Raw genomic sequence first — 26042 nt, forward strand, 5'->3', positions numbered from 1 at the left:
TGTTGAAGTGGTTAGAATTTAATATCATAGTTATATGCTAAAAATTACCTGATAAGTTTCGATTTTAAGGGTTTTTAAGCGTTTTTGCCACTTTTGCGCATAAAGTAGCTCAAACTTGGTTAGTTTTGCACGAAACTTCGCACACAACACTATTTGGTTTTTATTATTGTGTTGAAGTGGTTAGAATTGACTATCAAAGTCATATGCTAAAAATTACGTGTTATGTTGCAATTATAAGAGTTTTTTAGCGTTTTTGCCACTTTTGTGCACAAAGTAGCTCAAACTCTGTTTGTTTTGCACCAAACTTGGCACACAACACTTTGGTATATATTATTGTGTTGAAGTGGTTAGAATTGAAAATCATAGTCATATGCAAGAAATTAAATGTTATATTGTGATTTTAAGGGTTTATAAGCGTTTTTTCCACTTTTTCACATAAAATAGCTCAAACTTGGTTTGTTCGGCACGAAACTTGGCAAACAATACAATTTGGTACTAATTATTCTGTTGAAGTAGTTAGAATTTAAAATCTTAGTCATATGCTAAAATTTACGTGCTAAGTTACGATTTTAAGGGTTTTTAAGCGTTTTGCCACTTTTGCACATAAAGTAACTCAAACCTTGTTTGTTTTACGCGAAACTTGGCACACAACACTATTTGGTATATATTACTGTGTTGAAGTGGTTAAAATATAAAATCATAGTCATATGCTAGAAATTACGTGATAAGTTATGATTATAAAGGTTTTTATGCGTTTTTGCCACTTTTGCGCATAAAGTAGCTCTAACTTGGTTTGTTTTGTACAAAACTTCGCACACAACACTATTTGGTATACATTATTGTGTTGAAGTGGTTAGAATTTAAAATCTTAGTCATATGCCAGAAATTACATGTTAAGATGCGATTTTAAGGGTTTTTAAGCGTTTTACCACTTTTGCACATAAAGTAGCTCAAACCTTGTTTCTTTTGCACGAAACTTGGCACACAACACTATTTGGTATATATTATTGTGTCTAAGTGGTTAAAATATATAATATCATAGTCATGTCCTAGAAATTAAGTGATAAATTGCGATTTTAAGGGTTTTTAAGCGTTTTTAGCACTTTTGCGCATAAAGTAGCTCAAACTTGGTTTGTTTTGCACGAAACTTGACACACAACACTATTTGGTATATATATTATTGTGTTGAAGTGGTTAGAATTTAATATCATAGTCATATGCTACAAATTACCTGATAAGTTTCGATTTTAAGGGGTTTTTAAGCGTTTTTGCCACTTTTGCGCATAAAGTAGCTCAAAGTTGGTTTGTTTTGCACGAAACTTGACACACACCACTATTTCGTATATATTATTGTGTTGAAGTGTTTAGAATTTAAAATCTTATTCATATGCTAGAAATTACGTCTTAAGTTGCGATTTTAAGGGTTTTTAAGCGTTTTGCCACTTTTGTACATAAAGTAGCTCAAATATCGTTCGTTTTGCACAAAACTTGGCTCACAACACTATTTGGTATATATTATTGTGTTGAAGTGGTTAAAATATAAAATCATAGTCATATGCTAGAAATTACATGATAAGTTGCGATTTTAAGGGTTTTTAAGCGTTTTTGCCACTTTTGCGCATAAAGTAGCTCAAACTTGGTTTGTTTTGCACGAAACTTCGCACACAACACTATTTGGTATTTATTATTGTGTTGAAGTGGTTAGAATTGAAAATCATAGTCATATGCAAGAAATTACATGTTATGTTGTGATTTTAAGGGTTTATAAGCGTTTTTTCCTCCTTTGCACATAAAGTACCTCAAACTTGGTTTGTTTTGCACGAAACTTGGCACTCAACACTATTTGGTATTTATTATTCTGTGGAAGTGGTTAGAATTTAAAATCTTAGTCATATGCTAGAAATTACGTGTTATGTTGCGATTTTAAGGGTTTTTTAAGCGTTTTGCCGCTTTTGCATATAAAGTAACTCAAACTTGGTTTGTTTTACACGAAATGTGGCAAACAACACTATTTGGTATATATTACTGTGTTGAAGTGGTTAAAATATAAAATAATAGTCATATGCTAGAAATTACGTGATAAGTTATGATTATAAGGGTTTTTAAGCGTTTTTGCCACTTTTTCGCATTAAGTAGCTCAAACTTGGTTTGTTTTGTACGAAACTTCGCACACAACACGATTTGGTATATTTTATTGTGTTGAAGTGGTTAGAATTTAAAATCTTAGTCATATGCTAGAAATTACATGTTAAGTTGTAATTTTAAGGGTTTTTAAGCGTTTTACCACTTTTGCACATAAAGTAGCTCAAACTTGGTTTGTTTTGCACGAAACTTGGCACACAACACTATTTGGTATATATTGTTGTGTCTAAGTGGTTAAAATATATAATCATAGTCATATGCTAGAAATTACGTGATAAATTGCGATTTTAAGGGCTTTTAAGCGTTTTTGGCACTTTTGCGCATAAAGTAGCTCAAACTTGGTTTGTTTTGCACGAAACTTGACACACTACACTATTTGGTATATATTATTGTGTTGAAGTGGTTAAAATTTAATTTTATAGTTATATGCTACAAATTACCTCATAAGTTTCGATTTTAATGGTTTTTAAGCGTTTTTGCCACTTTTGCGCATAAAGTAGCTCAAACTTGGTTTGTTTTGCACGAAACTTGACACACAACACTATTTGGTATATATTATTGTGTTGAAGTGTTTAGAATTTAAAATCTTAGTCATATGCAAGAAATTACGTGTTAAGTTGCAATTTTAAGGGTTTTTAAACGTTTTGCCACTTTTGCACATAAAGTAGCTCATACTTCGTTTGTTTTGCACGAAACTTGGCTCACAACACTATTTGGTATATATTATTGTGTTGAAGTGGTTAAAATATAAAATCATAGTCATATGCTAGATATTACATGATAAGTTTCGATTTTAAGGGTTTTTAAGCGTTTTTGCCACTTTTGCGCATAAAGTAGCTCAAACTTGGTTTGTTTTACACGAAACTTCGCACACAACACTATTTAGTATTTATTATTGTGTTGAAGTGGTTAGAATTGAAAATCATAGTCATATGCAAGAAATTACATGTTATGTTGTGATTTAAAGGGTTTATAAGCGTTTTTTTCCACTTTTGCACATAAAGTACCTCAAACTTGGTTTGTTTTGCACGAAACTTGGCACTCAACACTATTTGGTGTTTATTATTCTGTTGAAGTGGTTAGAATTTAAAATCTTAGTCATATGCTAGAAATAACTTGTTAAGTTGCGATTTTAAGTGTTTTTAAGCGTTTTGCCGCTTTTGCACATAAAGTAACTTAAACTTGGTTTGTTTTACACGAAATGTGGCACACAACACTATTTGGTATATATTACTGTGTTGAAGTGGTTAAAATATAAAATCATAGTCATATGCTAGAAATTACGTGATAAATTATGATTATAAGGGTTTTTAAGCGTTTTTGACACTTTTGCGCATTAAGTAGCTCAAACTTGGTTTGTTTTGTACGAAACTTCGCACACAACACGATTTGGTATATATTATTGTGTTGAAGTGGTTAGAATTTAAAATCTTAGTCATGTGCTAGAAATTACATGTTAAGTTGCGATTTTAAGGGTTTTTGTGCGTTTTACCACTTTTTGCACATAAAGTAGCTCAAACTTGGTTTGTTTTGCACGAAACTTGTCACACAACACTATTTGGTATATATTATTGTGTCTAAGTGGTTAAAGTATATAATCATAGTCATATGCTAGAAATTACGTGATAAATTGCGATTTTAAGGGTTTTTAAGCGTTTTTGGCACTTTTGCGCATAAAGTAGCTCAAACTTGGTTTGTTTTGCACGAAACTTGACACACAACACTATTTGGTATATATTATTGTGTTGAAGTGGTTAGAATTTAATATCATAGTTATATGCTAAAAATTACCTGATAAGTTTCGATTTTAAGGGTTTTTAAGCGTTTTTGCCACTTTTGCGCATAAAGTAGCTCAAACTTGGTTAGTTTTGCACGAAACTTCGCACACAACACTATTTGGTTTTTATTATTGTGTTGAAGTGGTTAGAATTGACTATCAAAGTCATATGCTAAAAATTACGTGTTATGTTGCAATTATAAGAGTTTTTTAGCGTTTTTGCCACTTTTGCGCACAAAGTACCTCAAACTCTGTTTGTTTTGCACCAAACTTGGCACACAACACTATTTGGTATATATTATTGTGTTGAAGTGGTTAGAATTGAAAATCATAGTCATATGCAAGAAATTAAATGTTATATTGTGATTTTAAGGGTTTATAAGCGTTTTTTCCACTTTTTCACATAAAATAGCTCAAACTTGGTTTGTTCGGCACGAAACTTGGCAAACAATACAATTTGGTACTAATTATTCTGTTGAAGTAGTTAGAATTTAAAATCTTAGTCATATGCTAAAATTTACGTGCTAAGTTACGATTTTAAGGGTTTTTAAGCGTTTTGCCACTTTTGCACATAAAGTAACTCAAACCTTTTTTGTTTTACGCGAAACTTGGCACACAACACTATTTGGTATATATTACTGTGTTGAAGTGGTTAAAATATAAAATCATAGTCATATGCTAGAAATTACGTGATAAGTTATGATTATAAAGGTTTTTATGCGTTTTTGCCACTTTTGCGCATAAAGTAGCTCTAACTTGGTTTGTTTTGTACAAAACTTCGCACACAACACTATTTGGTATACATTATTGTGTTGAAGTGGTTAGAATTTAAAATCTTAGTCATATGCTAGAAATTACATGTTAAGATGCGATTTTAAGGGTTTTTAAGCGTTTTACCACTTTTGCACATAAAGTAGCTCAAACCTTGTTTGTTTTGCACGAAACTTGGCACACAACACTATTTGGTATATATTATTGTGTCTAAGTGGTTAAAATATATAATATCATAGTCATGTCCTAGAAATTAAGTGATAAATTGCGATTTTAAGGGTTTTTAAGCGTTTTTAGCACTTTTGCGCATAAAGTAGCTCAAACTTGGTTTGTTTTGCACGAAACTTGACACACAACACTATTTGGTATATATATTATTGTGTTGAAGTGGTTAGAATTTAATATCATAGTCATATGCTACAAATTACCTGATAAGTTTCGATTTTAAGGGGTTTTTAAGCGTTTTTGCCACTTTTGCGCATAAAGTAGCTCAAAGTTGGTTTGTTTTGCACGAAACTTGACACACACCACTATTTCGTATATATTATTGTGTTGAAGTGTTTAGAATTTAAAATCTTATTCATATGCTAGAAATTACGTCTTAAGTTGCGATTTTAAGGGTTTTTAAGCGTTTTGCCACTTTTGCACATAAAGTAGCTCAAACATCGTTCGTTTTGCACAAAACTTGGCTCACAACACTATTTGGTATATATTATTGTGTTGAAGTGGTTAAAATATAAAATCATAGTCATATGCTAGAAATTACATGATAAGTTGCGATTTTAAGGGTTTTTAAGCGTTTTTGCCACTTTTGCGCATAAAGTAGCTCAAACTTGGTTTGTTTTGCACGAAACTTCGCACACAACACTATTTGGTATTTATTATTGTGTTGAAGTGGTTAGAATTGAAAATCATAGTCATATGCAAGAAATTACATGTTATGTTGTGATTTTAAGGGTTTATAAGCGTTTTTTCCTCCTTTGCACATAAAGTACCTCAAACTTGGTTTGTTTTGCACGAAACTTGGCACTCAACACTATTTGGTATTTATTATTCTGTTGAAGTGGTTAGAATTTAAAATCTTAGTCATATGCTAGAAATTACGTGTTATGTTGCGATTTTAAGGGTTTTTAAGCGTTTTGCCGCTTTTGCATATAAAGTAACTCAAACTTGGTTTGTTTTACACGAAATATGGCACACAACACTATTTGGTATATATTACTGTGTTGAAGTGGTTAAAATATAAAATAATAGTCATATGCTAGAAATTACGTGATAAGTTATGATTATAAGGGTTTTTAAGAGTTTTTGCCACTTTTGCGCATTAAGTAGCTCAAACTTGGTTTGTTTTGTACGAAACTTCGCACACAACACGATTTGGTATATTTTATTGTGTTGAAGTGGTTAGAATTTAAAATCTTAGTCATATGCCAGAAATTACATGTTAAGTTGCGATTTTAAGGGTTTTTAAGCGTTTTACCACTTTTGCACATAAAGTAGCTCAAACTTGGTTTGTTTTGCACGAAACTTGGCACAGAACACTATTTGGTATATATTATTGTGTCTAAGCTGTTAAAATATATAATCATAGTCATATGCTAGAAATTACGTGATAAATTGCGATTTTAAGGGCTTTTAAGCTTTTTTGGCACTTTTGCGCATAAAGTAGCTCAAACTTGGTTTGTTTTGCACGAAACTTGACACACAACACTATTTGGTATATATTATTGTGTTGAAGTGGTTAGAATTTAATTTTATAGTTATATGCTACAAATTACCTGATAAGTTTCGATTTTAAGGGTTTTTAAGCGTTTTTGCCACTTTTGCGCATAAAGTAGCTCAAACTTGGTTTGTTCTGCACGAAACTTGACACACAACACTATATGGTATATATTATTGTGTTGAAGTGTTTAGAATTTAAAATCTTAGTCATATGCTAGAAATTACGTGTTAAGTTGCGATTTTAAGGGTTTTTAAACGTTTTGCCACTTTTGCACATAAAGTAGCTCATACTTCGTTTGTTTTGCACGAAACTTGGCTCACAACAATATTTGGTATATATTATTGTGTTGAAGTGGTTAAAATATAAAATCATAGTCATATGCTAGAAATTACATGATAAGTTGCGATTTTAAGGGTTTTTAAGCGTTTTTGCCACTTTTGAGCATAAAGTAGCTCAAACTTGGTTTGTTTTACACGAAACTTCGCACACAACACTATTTGGTATTTATTATTGTGTTGAAGTGGTTAGAATTGAAAATCATAGTCATATGCAAGAAATTACATGTTATGTTGTGATTTTAAGGGTTTATAAGCGTTTTTTTCCACTTTTGCACATAAAGTACCTCAAACTTGGTTTGTTTTGCACGAAACTTGGCACTCAACACTATTTGGTATTTATTATTCTGTTGAAGTGGTTAGAATTTAAAATCTTAGTCATATGCTAGAAATTACGTGTTATGTTGCGATTTTAAGGGTTTTTAAGCGTTTTGCCGCTTTTGCACATAAAGTAACTCAAACTTGGTTTGTTTTACACGAAATGTGGCACACAACACTATTTGGTATATATTACTGTGTTGAAGTGGTTAAAATATAAAATAATAGTCATTATGTGACTACATGTTAAGTTGCGATTTTAAGGGGTTTTAAGCGTTTTACCCACTTTTGCACATAAAGTAGCTCAAACTTGGTTTGTTTTGCACGAAACTTGGCACACAACACTATTTGGTATATATTATTGTGTCTAAGTGGTTAAAATATATAATCATAGTCATATGCTAGAAATACGTGATAAATTGCGATTTTAAGGGTTTTTTAAGCGTTTTTGGCACTTTTGCGCATAAAGTAGCTCAAACTTGGTTTGTTTGACGAAACTTGACACACAACACTATTTGGTATATATTATTGTGGTGAGTGGTTAGAATTTAATTTTATAGTTATATGCTACAAATTACCTAAGTAAGTTCGATTTTAAAGGTTTTTAAGCGTTTTTTGCCACTTTTGCACAAGTAGCTCAAACTTGGTTTGTTTTGTACGAAACTTGACACACAACACTATTTGGTATATATTATTGTGTTGGAAGTGTTTTAGAATTTAAAATCAGTATATGCTAGAAATTACGTGTTAAGTTGCGATTTTAAGGGTTTTTAAACGTTTTGCCACTTTTGCACATAAAGTAGCTCATACTTCGTTTGTTTTGCACGAAACTTGGCTCACAACACTATTTGGTATATATTATTGTGTTGAAGTGGTTAAAATATAAAATCCATAGTCAATGCTAGATATTACAATTGCGATTTTAAGGCGATTTTAAAGCGTTTTTAGCGTTTTGCGCACTTTTGCCATAAAGTAGCTCAAACTTGGTTTGTTTTACACGAAACTTCGCACACAACACTATTTGGTATTTATTATTGTGTTGAAGTGGTTAGAATTGAAAATCATAGTCATATGCAAGAAATTACATGTTATGTTGTGATTTTAAGGGTTTATAAGCGTTTTTCCACTTTTGCACATAAAGTACCTCAAACCTTGGTTTGTTTTGCACGAAACTTGGCACTCAACACTATTTGGTGTTTATTATTCTGTTGAAGTGGTTAGAATTTAAAATCTTAGTCATATGCTCAGAAATAACGTGTTAAGTTGCGATTTTAAGGGTTTTTAAGCGTTTTGCCGCTTTTGCACATAAAGTAACTTAAATTTGGTTTGTTTTACACGAAATGTGGCACACAACACTATTTGGTATATATTACTGTGTTGAAGTGGTTAAAATATAAAATCATAGTCATATGCTAGAAATTACGTGATAAGTTATGATTATAAGGGTTTTTAAGCGTTTTTGCCACTTTTGCGCATTAAGTAGGCTCAAACTTGGTTTGTTTTGTACGAAACTTCGCACACAACACGATTTGGTATATATTATTTTGTTGAAGTGGTTAGAATTTAAAATCTTAGTCATGTGCTAGAAATTACATGTTAAGTTGCGATTTTAAGGGTTTTTATGCGTTTTACCACTTTTGCACATAAAGTAGCTCAAACTTGGTTTGTTTTGCACGAAACTTGTCACACAACACTATTTGGTATATATTATTGTGTCTAAGTGGTTAAAGTATATAATCATAGTCATATGCTAGAAATTACGTGATAAATTGCGATTTTAAGGGTTTTTAAGCGTTTTGGCACTTTTGCGCATAAAGTAGCTCAAACTTGGTTTGTTTTGCACGAAACTTGACACACAACACTATTTGGTATATATATTATTGTGTTGAAGTGGTTCGAATTTAATATCATAGTCATATGCTACAAATTACCTGATAAGTTTCGATTTTAAGGGGTTTTTAAGCGTTTTTGCCACTTTTGCGCATAAAGTAGCTCAAACTTGGTTTGTTTTGCACGAAACTTGACACACAACACTATTTCGTATATATTATTGAGTTGAAGTGTTAGAATTTAAAATCCAAGTCATATGCTAGAAATTACGTCTTAAGTTGCGATTTTAAGGGTTTTTAAGCGTTTTGCCACTTTTGCACATAAAGTAGCTCAAACTTCGTTCGTTTTGCACAAAACTTGGCTCACAACACTATTTGGTATATATTATTGTGTTGAAGTGGTTAAAATATAAAATCATAGTCATATGCTAGAAATTACATGATAAGTTGCGATTTTAAGGGTTTTTAAGCGTTTTTTGCCACTTTTGCGCATAAAGTAGCTCAAACTTGGTTCGTTTTGCACGAAACTTCACACACAACACTATTTGTTATTTATTATTGTGTTGAAGTGGTTAGAATTGAAAATCATAGTCATATGCAAGAAATTCCATGTTATGTTGTGATTTTAAGGGTTTATAAGCGTTTTTTTCCACTTTTGCACATAAAGTACCTCAAACTCTGGTTTGTTTTGCACGAAACTTGGCACTCAACACTATTTGGTATTATTATTCTGTTGAAGTGGTTAGAATTTAAAATCTTAGTCATATGCTAGAAATTACGTGTTATGTTGCGATTTTAAGGGTTTTTAAGCGTTTTGCCGCTTTTGCATATAAAGTAACTCAAACTTGGCTTGTTTTACACGAAATGTGGCACACAACACTATTTGGTATATATTACTGTGTTGAAGTGGTTAAAATATAAAATAATAGTCATATGCTAGAAATTACGTGATAAGTTATGATTATAAAGGTTTTTAAGCGTTTTTGCCACTTTTGCACATAAAGTAGCTCAAACTTGGTTTGTTTTGCACGAAACTTGGCACACAACACTATTTGGTATATATTATTGTGTCTAAGTGGTTAAAATATATAATCATAGTCATATGCTAGAAATTACGTGATAAATTTCGATTTTAAGGGCTTTTAAGCGTTTTTGGCACTTTTGCGCATAAAGTAGCTCAAACTTGGTTTGTTTTGCACGAAACTTGACACACAACACTATTTGGTATATATTATTGTGTTGAAGTGGTTAGAATTTAATTTTATAGTTATATGCTACAAATTACCTGATAAGTTTCGATTTAAGGGTTTTTAAGCGTTTTTGCCACTTTTGCGCATAAAGTAGCTCAAACTTGGTTTGTTTTGCACGAAACTTGACACACAACACTATTTGGTATATATTATTGTGTTGAAGTGTTTAGAATTTAAAATCTTAGTCATATGCTAGAAATTACGTGTTAAGTTGCGATTTTAAGGGTTTTTAAGCGTTTTGCCACTTTTGCACATAAAGTAGCTCATACTTCGTTTGTTTTGCACGAAACTTGGCTCACAACACTATTTGGTATATATTATTGTGTTGAAGTGGTTAAAATGTAAAATCATAGTCATATGCTAGATATTACATGATAAGTTGCGATTTTAATGGTTTTTTAAGGGTTTTTGCCACTTTTGCGCATAAAGTAGCTCAAACTTGGTTTGTTTTACACGAAACTTCGCACACAACACTATTTGGTATTTATTATTGTGTTGAAGTGGTTAGAATTGAAAATCATAGACATATGCAAGAAATTACATGTTATGTTGTGATTTTAAGGGTTTATAAGCGTTTTTTCCACTTTTGCACATAAAGTACCTCAAACTTGGTTTGTTTTGCACGAAACTTGGCACTCAACACTATTTGGTGTTTATTATTCTGTTGAAGTGGTTAGAATTTAAAATCTTAGTCGTATGCTAGAAATAACGTGTTAAGTTGCGATTTTAAGGGTTTTTAAGCGTTTTGCAGCTTTTGCACATAAAGTAACTTAAACTTGGTTTGTTTTACACGAAATGTGGCACACAACACTATTTGGTATATATTACTGTGTTGAAGTGGTTAAAATATAAAATCATAGTCATATGCTAGAAATTACGTGATAAGTTATGATTATAAGGGTTTTTAAGCGTTTTTGACACTTTTGCGCATTAAGTAGCTCAAACTCGGTTTGTTTTGTACGAAACTTCGCACACAACACGATTTGGTATATATTATTGTGTTGAAGTGGTTAGAATTTAAAATCTTAGTCATGTGCTAGAAATTACATGTTAAGTTGCGATTTTAAGGGTTTTTATGCGTTTTACCACTTTTGCACATAAAGTAGCTCAAACTTGGTTTGTTTTGCACGAAACTTGTCACACAACACTATTTGGTATATATTATTGTGTCTAAGTGGTTAAAGTATATAATCATAGTCATATGCTAGAAATTACGTGATAAATTGCGATTTTAAGGGTTTTTAAGCGTTTTTGGCACTTTTGCGCATAAAGTAGCTCAAACTTGGTTTGTTTTGCACGAAAGTTGACACACAACACTATTTGGTATATATTATTGTGTTGAAGTGGTTAGAATTTAATATCATAGTTATATGCTAAAAATTACCTGATAAGTTTCGATTTTAAGGGTTTTTAAGCGTTTTTGCCACTTTTGCGCATAAAGTAGTTCAACCTTGGTTAGTTTTGCACGAAACTTCGCACACAACACTATTTGGTTTTTATTATTGTGTTGAAGTGGTTAGAATTGACTATCAAAGTCATATGCTAAAAATTACGTGTTATGTTGCAATTATAAGAGTTTTTTAGCGTTTTTGCCACTTTTGTGCACAAAGTAGCTCAAACTTTGTTTGTTTTGCACCAAACTTGGCACACAACACTATTTGGTATATATTATTGTGTTGAAGTGGTTAGAATTGAAAATCATAGTCATATGCAAGAAATTACATGTTATATTGTGATTTTAAGGGTTTATAAGCGTTTTTTCCACTTTTTCACATAAAATAGCTTAAACTTGGTTTGTTCGGCACGAAACTTGGCAAACAATACAATTTGGTACTAATTATTCTGTTGAATTAGTTAGAATTTAAAATCTTAGTCATATGCTAAAATTTACGTGCTAAGTTACGATTTTAAGGGTTTTTAAGCGTTTTGCCACTTTTGCACATAAAGTAACTCAAACCTTGTTTGTTTTACGCAAAACATGGCACACAACACTATTTGGTATATATTACTGTGTTGAAGTGGTTAAAATATAAAATCATAGTCATATGCTAGAAATTACGTGATAAGTTATGATTATAAAGGTTTTTATGCATTTTTGCCACTTTTGCGCATAAAGTAGCTCTAACTTGGTTTGTTTTGTACTAAACTTCGCACACAACACTATTTGGTATACATTATTGTGTTGAAGTGGTTAGAATTTAAACTCTTAGTCATATGCTAGAAATTACATGTTAAGTTGCGATTTTAAGGGTTTTTAAGCGTTTTACCACATTTGCACATAAAGTAGCTCAAACCTTGTTTGTTTTGCACGAAACTTGGCACACAACACTATTTGGTATATATTATTGTGTCTAAGTGGTTAAAATATAAAATCATAGTCATGTCCTAGAAATTAAGTGATAAATTGCGATTTTAATGGTTTTTAAGCGTTTTTAGCACTTTTGCGCATAAAGTAGCTCAAACTTGGTTTGTTTTGCACGAAACTTGACACACAACACTATTTGGTATATATATTATTGTGTTGAAGTGGTTAGAATTTAATATCATAGTCATATGCTACAAATTACCTGATAAGTTTCGATTTTAAGGGGTTTTTAAGCGTTTTTGCCACTTTTGCGCATAAAGTAGCTCAAAGTTGGTTTGTTTTGCACGAAACTTGACACACACCACTATTTCGTATATATTATTGTGTTGAAGTGTTTAGAATTTAAAATCTTATTCATATGCTAGAAATTACGTCTTAAGTTGCGATTTTAAGGGTTTTTAAGCATTTTGCCACTTTTGCACATAAAGTAGCTCAAACTTCGTTCGTTTTGCACAAAACTTGGCTCACAACACTATTTGGTATATATTATTGTGTTGAAGTGGTTAAAATATAAAATCATAGTCATATGCTAGAAATTACATGATAAGTTGCGATTTTAAGGGTTTTGTAAGCGTTTTGCCGCTTTTGCATATAAAGTAACTCAAACTTGGTTTGTTTTGCACGAAATGTGGCACACAACACTATTTGGTATATATTACTGTGTTGAAGTGGTTAAAATATAAAATAATAGTCATATGCTAGAAATTACGTGATAAGTTATGATTATAAGGGTTTTTAAGCGTTTTTGCCACTTTTGCGCATTAAGTAGCTCAAACTTGGTTTGTTTTGTACGAAACTTCGCACACAACACGATTTGGTATATTTTATTGTGTTGAAGTGGTTAGAATTTAAAATCTTAGTCATATGCCAGAAATTACATGTTAAGTTGCGATTTTAAGGGTTTTTAAGCGTTTTACCACTTTTGCACATAAAGTATCTCAAACTTGGTTTGTTTTGCACAAAACTTGGCACAGAACACTATTTGGTATATATTATTGTGTCTAAGCTGTTAAAATATATAATCATAGTCATATGCTAGAAATTACGTGATAAATTGCGATTTTAAGGGCTTTTAAGCGTTTTTGGCACTTTTGCGCATAAAGTAGCTCAAACTTTGTTTGTTTTGCACGAAACTTGACACACAACACTATTTGGTATATATTATTGGGTTGAAGTGGTTAGAATTTAATTTTATAGTTATATGTTACAAATTACCTGATAAGTTTCGATTTTAAGGGTTTTTAAGCGTTTTTGCCACTTTTGCACATAATGTAGCTCAAACTTGGTTTGTTTTGCACGAAACTTGTCACACAACACTATATGGTATATATTATTGTGTTGAAGTGTTTAGAATTTAAAATCTTAGTCATATGCTAGAAATTACGTGTTAAGTTGCGATTTTAAGGGTTTTTAAACGTTTTGCCACTTTTGCACATAAAGTAGCTCATACTTCGTTTGTTTTGCACGAAACTTGGCTCACAACACTATTTGGTATATATTATTGTGTTGAAGTGGTTAAAATATAAAATCATAGTCATATGCTAGAAATTACATGATAAGTTGCGATTTTAAGGGTTTTTAAGCGTTTTTGCCACTTTTGCGCATAAAGTAGCTCAAACTTGGTTTGTTTTACACGAAACTTCGCACACAACACTATTTGGTATTTATTATTGTGTTGAAGTGGTTAGAATTGAAAATCATAGTCATATGCAAGAAATTACATGTTATGTTGTGATTTTAAGGGTTTATAAGCGTTTTTTCCACTTTTGCACATAAAGTACCTCAAACTTGGTTTGTTTTGCACGAAACTTGGCACTCAACACTATTTGGTATTTATTATTCTGTTGAAGTGCTTAGAATTTAAAATCTTAGTCATATGCTACAAATTACGTGTTATGTTGCGATTTTAAGGGTTTTTAAGCGTTTTGCCGCTTTTGCACATAAAGTGACTCAAACTTGGTTTGTTTTACACGAAATGTGGCACACAACACTATTTGGTATATATTACTGTGTTGAAGTGGTTAAAATATAAAATAATAGTCATATGCTAGAAATTACGTGATAAGTTATGATTATAAGGGTTTTTAAGCGTTTTTGCCACTTTTGCGCATTAAGTAGCTCAAACTTGGTTTGTTTTGTACGAAACTTCGCACACAACACGATTTGGTATATATTATTGTGTTGAAGTGGTTAGAATTTAAAATCTTAGTCATATGCTAGAAATTACATGTTAAGTTGCGATTTTAAGGGTTTTTAAGCGTTTTACCACTTTTGCACATAAAGTAGCTCAAACTTGGTTTGTTTTGCACGAAACTTGGCACACAACACTATTTGGTATATATTATTGTGTCTAAGTGGTTAAAATATATAATCATAGTCATATCCTAGAAATTACGTGATAAATTGCGATTTTAAGGGTTTTTAAGCGTTTTTGGCACTTTTGCGCATAAAGTAGCTCAAACTTGGTTTGTTTTGCACGAAACTTGACACACAACACTATTTGGTATATATTATTGTGTTGAAGTGGTTAGAATTTAATTTCATAGTTATATGCTACAAATTACCTGATAAGTTTCGATTTTAAGGGTTTTTAAGCGTTTTTGCCACTTTTGCGCATAAAGTAGCTCAAACTTGGTTTGTTTTGCACGAAACTTCGCACACAACACTATTTGGTATATATTATTGTGTTGAAGTGGTTAAAATATAAAATCATATGCTAGAAATTACGTGATAAGTTATGAATATAAGGGTTTTTAAGCGTTTTTGCCACTTTTGCGCATTAAGTAGATCAAACTTGGTTTGTTTTGTACGAAACTTCGCACACAAAAGGATTTGGTATATATTATTGTGTTGAAGTGGTTAGAATTTAAAATCTTAGTCATATGCTAGAAATTACATGTTAAGTTGCTATTTTAAGGGTTTTTAAGCGTTTTACCACTTTTGCACATAAAGTAGCTCAAACTTGGTTTGTTTTGCACGAAACTTGGCACACAACACTATTTGGTATATATTATTGTGTCTAAGTGGTTAAAATATATAATCATAGTCATATGCTAGAAATTACGTGATAAATTGCGATTTTAACGGTTTTTAAGCGTTTTTGGCACTTTTGCGCATAAAGTAGCTCAAACTTGGTTTGTTTTGCACGAAACTAAACACACAACACTTTTTGGTATATATTATTGTGTTGAAGTGGTTAGAATTTAAAATCATAGTCATATGCTAGAAATTACTTGATAAGTTGCGATTTTAAGGGTTTTTAAGCGTTTTTTCCACTTTTGCACATAAAGTACCTCAAACTTGGTTTGTTTTGCACGAAACTTGGCACTCAACACTATTTGGTATTTATTATTCTGTTGAAGTGGTTAGAATTTAAAATCTTAGTCATATGCTAGAAATTACGTGTTATGTTGCGATTTTAAGGGTTTTTAAGCGTTTTGCCGCTTTTGCACATAAAGTAACTCAAACTTGGTTTGTTTTACACGAAATGTGGCACACAACACTATTTGGTATATATTACTGTGTTGAAGTGGTTAAAATATAAAATAATAGTCATATGCTAGAAATTACGTGATAAGTTATGATTATAAGGGTTTTTAAGCGTTTTTGCCACTTTTGCGCATTAAGTAGCTCAAACTTGGTTTGTTTTGTACGAAACTTCGCACACAACACGATTTGGTATATATTATTGTGTTGAAGTGGTTAGAATTTAAAATCTTAGTCATATGCTAGAAATTACATGTTAAGTTGCGATTTTAAGGGTTTTTAAGCGTTTTACCACTTTTGCACATAAAGTAGCTCAAACTTGGTTTGTTTTGCACGAAACTTGGCACACAACACTATTTGGTATAAATTTTGTGTCTAAGTGGTTAAAATATATAATCATAGTCATATCCTAGAAATTACGTGATAAATTGCGATTTTAAGGGTTTTTAAGCGTTTTTGGCACTTTTGCGCATAAAGTAGCTCAAACTTGGTTTGTTTTGCACGAAACTTGACACACAACACTATTTGGTATATATTATTGTGTTGAAGTGGTTAGAATTTAATTTCATAGTTATATGCTACAAATTACCTGATAAGTTTCGATTTTAAGGGTTATTAAGCGTTTTTGCCACTTTTGCGCATAAAGTAGCTCAAACTTGGTTTGTTTTGCACGAAACTTCGCACACAACACTATTTGGTATTTATTATTGTGTTGAAGTGGTTAGAATTGACTATCAAAGTCATATGCTAGAAATTACGTGTTATGTTGCAATTATAAGAGTTTTTTAGCGTTTTTGCCACTTTTGCGCACAAAGTAGCTCAAACTTGGTTTGTTTTGCACCAAACTTGGCATACAACACTATTTGGTATATATTATTGTGTTGAAGTGGTTAGAATTGAAAATCATAGTCATATGCAAGAAATTACATGTTATGTTGTGATTTTAAGGGTTTATAAGCGTTTTTTCCACTTTTTCACATAAAGTAGCTGAAACTTGGTTTGTTTTGCACGAAACTTAGCAAACAACACTATTTGGTATTAATTATTCTGTTGAAGTGGTTAGAATTTAAAATCCTAGTCATATGCTAAAAATTACGTGCTAAGTTGCGATTTTAAGGGTTTTTAAGCGTTTTGCCACTTTTGCACATAAAGTAACTCAAACTTGGTTTGTTTTACACGAAACTTGGCACACAACACTATTTGGTATATATTACTGTGTTGAAGTGGTTAAAATATAAAATCATAGTCATATGCTAGAAATTACGTGATAAGTTATGACTATAAGGGTTTTTAAGCGTTTCTGCCACTTTTGCGCATAAAGTAGCTCTAACTTGGTTTGTTTTGTACGAAACTTCGCACACAGCACTATTTGGTATATATTATTGTGTTGAAGTGGTTAGAATTTAAAATCTTAGTCATATGCTAGAAATTACATGTTAAGTTGCGATTTTAAGGATTTTTAAGCGTTTTACCACTTTTGCACATAAAGTAGCTCAAACCTTGTTTGTTTTGTACGAAACTTGGCACACAACACTATTTGGTATATATTATTGTGTCTAAGTGGTTAAAATATAAAATCATAGTCATATCCTAGAAATTACGTGATAAATTGCGATTTTAAGGGTTTTTAAACGTTTTTGGCACTTTTGCGCATAAAGTAGTTCAAACTTGGTTTGTTTTGCACGAAACTTGACACACAAATCTATTTGGTATATATTATTGTGTTGAAGTGGTTAGAATTTAATATCATAGTCATATGCTACAAGTTACATGATAAGTTTCGATTTTAAGGGTTTTTAAGCGTTTTTGCCACTTTTGCGCATAAATTATCTCAAACTTGGTTTGTTTTACACGAAACTTGACACACAACACTATTTGGTATATATTATTGTGTTGAAGTGTTTAAAATTTAAAATATTAGTCATATTCTAGAAATTACGTGTTAAGTTGCGATTTTAAGGGTTTTTAAGCGTTTTGCCACTTTTGCACATAAAGTAGCTCAAACTTCGTTTGTTTTGCACGAAACTTGGCTCACAACACTATTTGGTATATATTATTGTGTTGAAGTGGTTAAAATATAAAATCATAGTCATATGCTAGAAATTACGTGATAAGTTACGATTTTAAGGGTTTTTAAGCGTTTTTGCCACTTTTGCGCATAGAGTAGCTCAAACTTGGTTTGTTTTACACGAAACTTCGCACACAACACTATTTGGTATTTATTATTGTGTTGAAGTGGTTAGAATTGAAAATCATAGTCATATGCAAGAAATTACATGTTATGTTGTGATTTTAAGGGTTTATAAGCGTTTTTTCCACTTTTACACATAAAGTAGCTCAAACTTGGTTTGTTTTGCACGAAACTTGGCACTCAACACTATTTGGTATTTATTATTCTGTTGAAGTGGTTAGAATTTAAAATCTTAGTCATTTGCTAGAAATTACGTGTTATGTTGCGATTTTAAGGGTTTTTAAGCGTTTTGCCGCTTTTGCACATAAAGTAACTCAAACTTGGTTTGTTTTACACGAAATGTGGCACACAACACTATTTGGTATATATTATTGTGTTGAAGTGGTTAAAATATAAAATCATATGCTAGAAATTACGTGATAAGTTATGAATATAAGGGTTTTTAAGCGTTTTTGCCACTTTTGCGCATTAAGTAGATCAAACTTGGTTTGTTTTGTACGAAACTTCGCACACAACAGGATTTGGTATATATTATTGTGTTGAAGTGGTTAGAATTTAAAATCTTAGTCATATGCTAGAAATTACATGTTAAGTTGCTATTTTAAGGGTTTTTAAGCGTTTTACCACTTTTGCACATAAAGTAGCTCAAACTTGGTTTGTTTTGCACGAAACTTGGCACACAACACTATTTGGTATATATTATTGTGTCTAAGTGGTTAAAATATATAATCATAGTCATATGCTAGAAATTACGTGATAAATTGCGATTTTAACGGTTTTTAAGCGTTTTTGGCACTTTTGCGCATAAAGTAGCTCAAACTTGGTTTGTTTTGCACGAAACTAAACACACAACACTTTGGTTGGGTATGATTATATTATTGTGTTGAAGTGGTTAGAATTTAAAATCATAGTCATATGCTAGAAATTACTTGATAAGTTTCGATTTTAAGGGTTTTTAAGCGTTTTTGCCACTTTTGCGCAATAAAGTAGCTCAAACTTGGTTTATTTTGCACGAAACTTGACACACAACATTATTTGGTATATATTATTGTGTTGAAGTGTTTAGAATTTAAAATCTTAGTCATATGCTAGAAATTACGTGTTAAGTTGCGATTTTAAGGGTTTTTAAACGTTTTGCCACTTTTGCACATAAAGTAGCTCAAACTTGGTTTGTTTTGCACGAAACTTGTCTCACAACACTATTTGGTATATATTATTGTGTTGAAGTGGTTAAAATATAAAATCATAGTCATATGCTAGAAATTACGTGATAATTTGCGATTTTAAGGGTTTTTAAGCGTTTTTGCCACTTTTGCGCATAAAGTAGCTCAAACTTGGTTTGTTTTGCACAAAACTTCGCACACAACACTATTTGGTATTTATTATTGTGTTGAAGTGGTTAGAATTGACTATCAAAGTCATATACTAGAAATTACGTGTTATGTTGCAATTATAAGAGTTTTTTAGCGTTTTTGCCACTTTTGCGCACAAAGTAGCTCAAACTTGGTTTGTTTTGCACCAAACTTGGCATACAACACTATTTGGTATATATTATTGTGTTGAAGTGGTTAGAATTGAAAATCATAGTCATATGCAAGAAATTACATGTTATGTTGTGATTTTAAGGGTTTATAAGCGTTTTTTCCACTTTTTCACATAAAGTAGCTGAAACTTGGTTTGTTTTGCACGAAACTTAGCAAACAACACTATTTGGTATTAATTATTCTGTTGAAGTGGTTAGAATTCAAAATCTTAGTCATATGCTAAAAATTACGTGCTAAGTTGCGATTTTAAGGGTTTTTAAGCGTTTTGCCGCTTTTGCACATAAAGTAACTCAAACTTGGTTTGTTTTACACGAAACTTGGCACACAACACTATTTGGTATATATTACTGTGTTGAAGTGGTTAAAATATAAAATCATAGTCATATGCTAGAAATTACGTGATAAGTTATGATTATAAGGGTTTTTAAGCGTTTTTGCCACTTTTGCGCATAAAGTAGCTCTAACTTGGTTTGTTTTGTACGAACTTCGCACACAACACTATTTGGTATATATTATTGTGTTGAAGTGGTTAGAATTTAAAATCTTAGTTATATGCTAGAAATTACATGTTAAGTTGCAATTTTAAGGGTTTTTTAAGCGTTTTACCACTTTTGCACATAAAGTAGCTCAAACCTTGTTTGTTTTGTACGAAACTTGGCACACAACACTATTTGGTATATATTATTGTGTCTAAGTGGTTAAAATATAAAATCATAGTCATATCCTAGAAATTACGTGATAAATTGCGATTTTAAGGGTTTTTTAAACGTTTTTGGCACTTTTGCGCATAAAGTAGCTCAAACTTGGTTTGTTTTGCACGAAACATGACACACAACACTATTTGGTATATATTATTGTGTTGAAGTGGTTAGAATTGAAAATCATAGTCATATGCAAGAAATTACATGTTATGTTGTGATTTTAAGGGTTTATAAGCGTTTTTTCCACTTTTTCACATAAAGTAGCTGAAACTTGGTTTGTTTTGCACGAAACTTAGCAAACAACACTATTTGGTATTAATTATTCTGTTGAAGTGGTTAGAATTTAAAATCTTAGTCATATGCTAAAAATTACGTGCTAAGTTGCGATTTTAAGGGTTTTTAAGCGTTTTGCCACTTTTGCACATAAAGTAACTCAAACTTGGTTTGTTTTACACGAAACTTGGCACACAACACTATTTGGTATATATTACTGTGTTGAAGTGGTTAAAATATAAAATCATAGTCATATGCTAAAAATTACGTGATAAGTTATGATTATAAGGGTTTTTAAGCGTTTTTGCCACTTTTGCGCATAAAGTAGCTCTAACTTGGTTTGTTTTGTACGAAACTTCGCATACAACACTATTTGGTATATATTATTGTGTTGAAGTGGTTAGAATTTAAAATCTTAGTCATATGCTAGAAATTACATGTTAAGTTGCAATTTTAAGGGTTTTTTAAGCGTTTTACCACTTTTGCACATAAAGTAGCTCAAACCTTGTTTGTTTTGTACGAAACTTGGCACACAACACTATTTGGTATATATTATTGTGTCTAAGTGGTTAAAATATAAAATCATAGTCATATCCTAGAAATTACGTGATAAATTGCGATTTTAAGGGTTTTTAAACGTTTTTGGCACTTTTGCGCATAAAGTAGCTCAAACTTGGTTTGTTTTGCACGAAACATGACACACAACACTATTTGGTATATATTATTGTGTTGAAGTGGTTAGAATTGAAAATCATAGTCATATGCAAGAAATTACATGTTATGTTGTGATTTTAAGGGTTTATAAGCGTTTTTTCCACTTTTTCACATAAAGTAGCTGAAACTTGGTTTTGTTTTGCACGAAACTTAGCAAACAACACTATTTGGTATTAATTAATCTGTTGAAGTGGTTAGAATTTAAAATCTTAGTCATATGCTAAAAATTACGTGCTAAGTTGCGATTTTAAGGGTTTTTAAGCGTTTTGCCACTTTTGCACATAAAGTAACTCAAACTTGGTTTGTTTTACACGAAACTTGGCACACAACACTATTTGGTATATATTACTGTGTTGAAGTGGTTTAAAATATAAAATCATAGTCATATGCTAAAAATTACGTGATAAGTTATGATTATAAGGTTTTTAAGCGTTTTTGCCACTTTTGCGCATAAAGTAGCTCTAACTTGGTTTGTTTTGTACGAAACTTCGCACACAACACTATTTGGTATATATTATTGTGTTGAAGTGGTTAGAATTTAAAATCTTAGTTATATGCTAGAAATTACATGTTAAGTTGCAATTTTAAGGGTTTTTAAGCGTTTTACCACTTTTGCACATAAAGTAGCTCAAACCTTGTTTGTTTTGTACGAAACTTGGCACACAACACTATTTGGTATATATTATTGTGTCTAAGTGGTTAAAATATAAAATCATAGTCATATCCTAGAAAGTACGTGATAAATTGCGATTTTAAGGGTTTTTAAACGTTTTTGGCACTTTTGCGCATAAAGTAGTTCAAACTTGGTTTGTTTTGCACGAAACATGACACACAACACTATTTGGTATATATTATTGTGTTGAAGTGGTTAGAATTGAAAATCATAGTCATATGCAAGAAATTACATGTTATGTTGTGATTTTAAGGGTTTATAAGCGTTTTTTCCACTTTTTCACATAAAGTAGCTGAAACTTGGTTTGTTTTGCACGAAACTTAGCAAACAACACTATTTGGTATTAATTATTCTGTTGAAGTGGTTAGAATTTAAAATCTTAGTCATATGCTAAAAATTACGTGCTAAGTTGCGATTTTAAGGGTTTTTAAGCGTTTTGCCACTTTTGCACATAAAGTAACTCAAACTTGGTTTGTTTTACACGAAACTTGGCACACAACACTATTTGGTATATATTACTGTGTTGAAGTGGTTAAAATATAAAATCATAGTCATATGCTAAAAATTACGTGATAAGTTATGATTATAAGGGTTTTTAAGCGTTTTTGCCACTTTTGCGCATAAAGTAGCTCTAACTTGGTTTGTTTTGTACGAAACTTCGCATACAACACTATTTGGTATATATTATTGTGTTGAAGTGGTTAGAATTTAAAATCTTAGTCATATGCTAGAAATTACATGTTAAGTTGCAATTTTAAGGGTTTTTTAAGCGTTTTACCACTTTTGCACATAAAGTAGCTCAAACCTTGTTTGTTTTGTACGAAACTTGGCACACAACACTATTTGGTATATATTATTGTGTCTAAGTGGTTAAAATATAAAATCATAGTCATATCCTAGAAATTACGTGATAAATTGCGATTTTAAGGGTTTTTAAACGTTTTTGGCACTTTTGCGCATAAAGTAGCTCAAACTTGGTTTGTTTTGCACGAAACATGACACACAACACTATTTGGTATATATTATTGTGTTGAAGTGGTTAGAATTGAAAATCATAGTCATATGCAAGAAATTACATGTTATGTTGTGATTTTAAGGGTTTATAAGCGTTTTTTCCACTTTTTCACATAAAGTAGCTGAAACTTGGTTTGTTTTGCACGAAACTTAGCAAACAACACTATTTGGTATTAATTATTCTGTTGAAGTGGTTAGAATTTAAAATCTTAGTCATATGCTAAAAATTACGTGCTAAGTTGCGATTTTAAGGGTTTTTAAGCGTTTTGCCACTTTTGCACATAAAGTAACTCAAACTTGGTTTGTTTTACACGAAACTTGGCACACAACACTATTTGGTATATATTACTGTGTTGAAGTGGTTAAAATATAAAATCATAGTCATATGCTAGAAATTACGTGATAAGTTATGATTATAAGGGTTTTTAAGCGTTTTTGCCACTTTTGCGCATAAAGTAGCTCTAACTTGGTTTGTTTTGTACGAAACTTCACACACAACACTATTTGGTATATATTATTGTGTTGAAGTGGTTAGAATTTAAAATCTTAGTCATATGCTAGAAATTACATGTTAAGTTGCGATTTTAAGGGTTTTTAAGCGTTTTACCACTTTTGCACATAAAGTAGCTCAAACCTTGTTTGTTTTGTACGAAACTTGGCACACAACACTATTTGGTATATATTATTGTGTCTAAGTGGTTAAAATATAAAATCATAGTCATATCCTAGAAATTACGTGATAAATTGCGATTTTAAGGGTTTTTAAACGTTTTTGGCACTTTTGCGCATAAAGTAGCTCAAACTTGGTTTGTTTTGCACGAAACTTGACACACAACACTATTTGGTATATATTATTGTGTTGAAGTGGTTAGAATTTAATATCATAGTCATATGCTACAAGTTACCTGATAAGTTTCGATTTTAAGGGTTTTTAAGCGTTTTTGCCACTTTTGCGCATAAATTATCTCAAACTTGGTTTGTTTTGCACGAAACTTGACACACAACACTATTTGGTATATATTATTGTGTTGAAGTGTTTAAAATTTAAAATCTTAGTCATAAGCTAGAAATTACGTGTTAAGTTGCGATTTTAAAGGTATTTAAGCGTTTTGCCACTTTTGCACATAAAGTAGCTCAAACTTCGTTTGTTTTGCACGAAACTTGGCTCACAACACTATTTGGTATATATTATTGTGTTGAAGTGGTTAAAATATAAAATCATAGTCATATGCTAGAAATTACGTGATAAGTTACGATTTTAAGGGTTTTTAAGCGTTTTTTCCACTTTTGCGCATAGAGTAGCTCAAACTTGGTTTGTTTTACACGAAACTTCGCACACAACACTATTTGGTATTTATTATTGTGTTGAAGTTGTTAGAATTGAAAATCATAGTCATATGCAAGAAATTACATGTTATGTTGTGATTTTAAGGGTTCATAAGCGTTTTTTTCCACTTTTTCAGATAAAGTAGCTCAAACTTGGTTTGTTTTGCACGAAACGTGGCACACAACACTATTTGGTATATATTATTGTGTCTAAGTGGTTAAAATATATAATCATAGTCATATGCTAGAAATTACGTGATAAGTTTCGATTTTAACGGTTTTTAAGGGTTTTTGCCACTTTTGCGCATAAATTATCTCAAACTTGGTTTGTTTTGCACGAAACTAAACACACAACACTTTTTGGTATATATTATTGTGTTGAAGTGGTTAGAATTTAAAATCATAGTCATATGCTAGAAATTACTTGATAAGTTTCGATTTTAAGGGTTTTTAAGCGTTTTTGCCACTTTTGCGCATAAAGTAGCTCAAACTTGGTTTGTTTTGCACGAAACTTGACACACAACACTATTTGGTATATATTATTGTGTTGAAGTGTTTAGAATTTAAAATCTTAGTCATATGCTAGAAATTACGTGTTAAGTTGCGATTTTAAGGGTTTTTTAAACGTTTTGCCACTTTTGCACATAAAGTAGCTCAAACTTGGTTTGTTTTGCACGAAACTTGGCTCACAACACTATTTGGTATATATTATTGTGTTGAAGTGGTTAAAATATAAAATCATAGTCATATGCTAGAAATTACGTGATAAGTTGCGATTTTAAGGGTTTTTAAGCGTTTTTGCCACTTTTGCGCATAAAGTAGCTCAAACTTGGTTTGTTTTGCACAAAACGTCGCACACAACACTATTTGGTATTTATTATTGTGTTGAAGTGGTTAGAATTGACTATCAAAGTCATATGCTAGAAATTACGTGTTATGTTGCAATTATAAGAGTTTTTAAGCATTTTTGCCACTTTTGCGCACAAAGTAGCTCAAACTTGGTTTGTTTTGCACCAAACTTGGCATACAACACTATTTGGCATATATTATTGTGTTGAAGTGGTTAGAATTGAAAATCATAGTCATATGCAAGAAATTACATGTTATGTTGTGATTTTAAGGGTTTATAAGCGTTTTTTCCACTTTTTCACATAAAGTAGCTGAAACTTGGTTTGTTTTGCACGAAACTTAGCAAACAACACTATTTGGTATTAATTATTCTGTTGAAGTGGTTAGAATTTAAAATCTTAGTCATATGCTAAAAATTACGTGCTAAGTTGCGATTTTAAGGGTTTTTAAGCGTTTTGCCACTTTTGCACATAAAGTAACTCAAACTTGGTTTGTTTTACACGAAACTTGGCACACAACACTATTTGGTATATATTACTGTGTTGAAGTGGTTAAAATATAAAATCATAGTCATATGCTAGAAATTACGTGATAAGTTATGATTATAAGGGTTTTTAAGCGTTTTTGCCACTTTTGCGCATAAAGTAGCTCTAACTTGGTTTGTTTTGTACGAAACTTCACACACAACACTATTTGGTATATATTATTGTGTTGAAGTGGTTAGAATTTAAAATCTTAGTCATATGCTAGAAATTACATGT

This window comes from Amaranthus tricolor, chromosome 16, assembly GCF_026212465.1.
Source record: "Amaranthus tricolor cultivar Red isolate AtriRed21 chromosome 16, ASM2621246v1, whole genome shotgun sequence".
Lineage (NCBI taxonomy): Eukaryota > Viridiplantae > Streptophyta > Magnoliopsida > Caryophyllales > Amaranthaceae > Amaranthus > Amaranthus tricolor.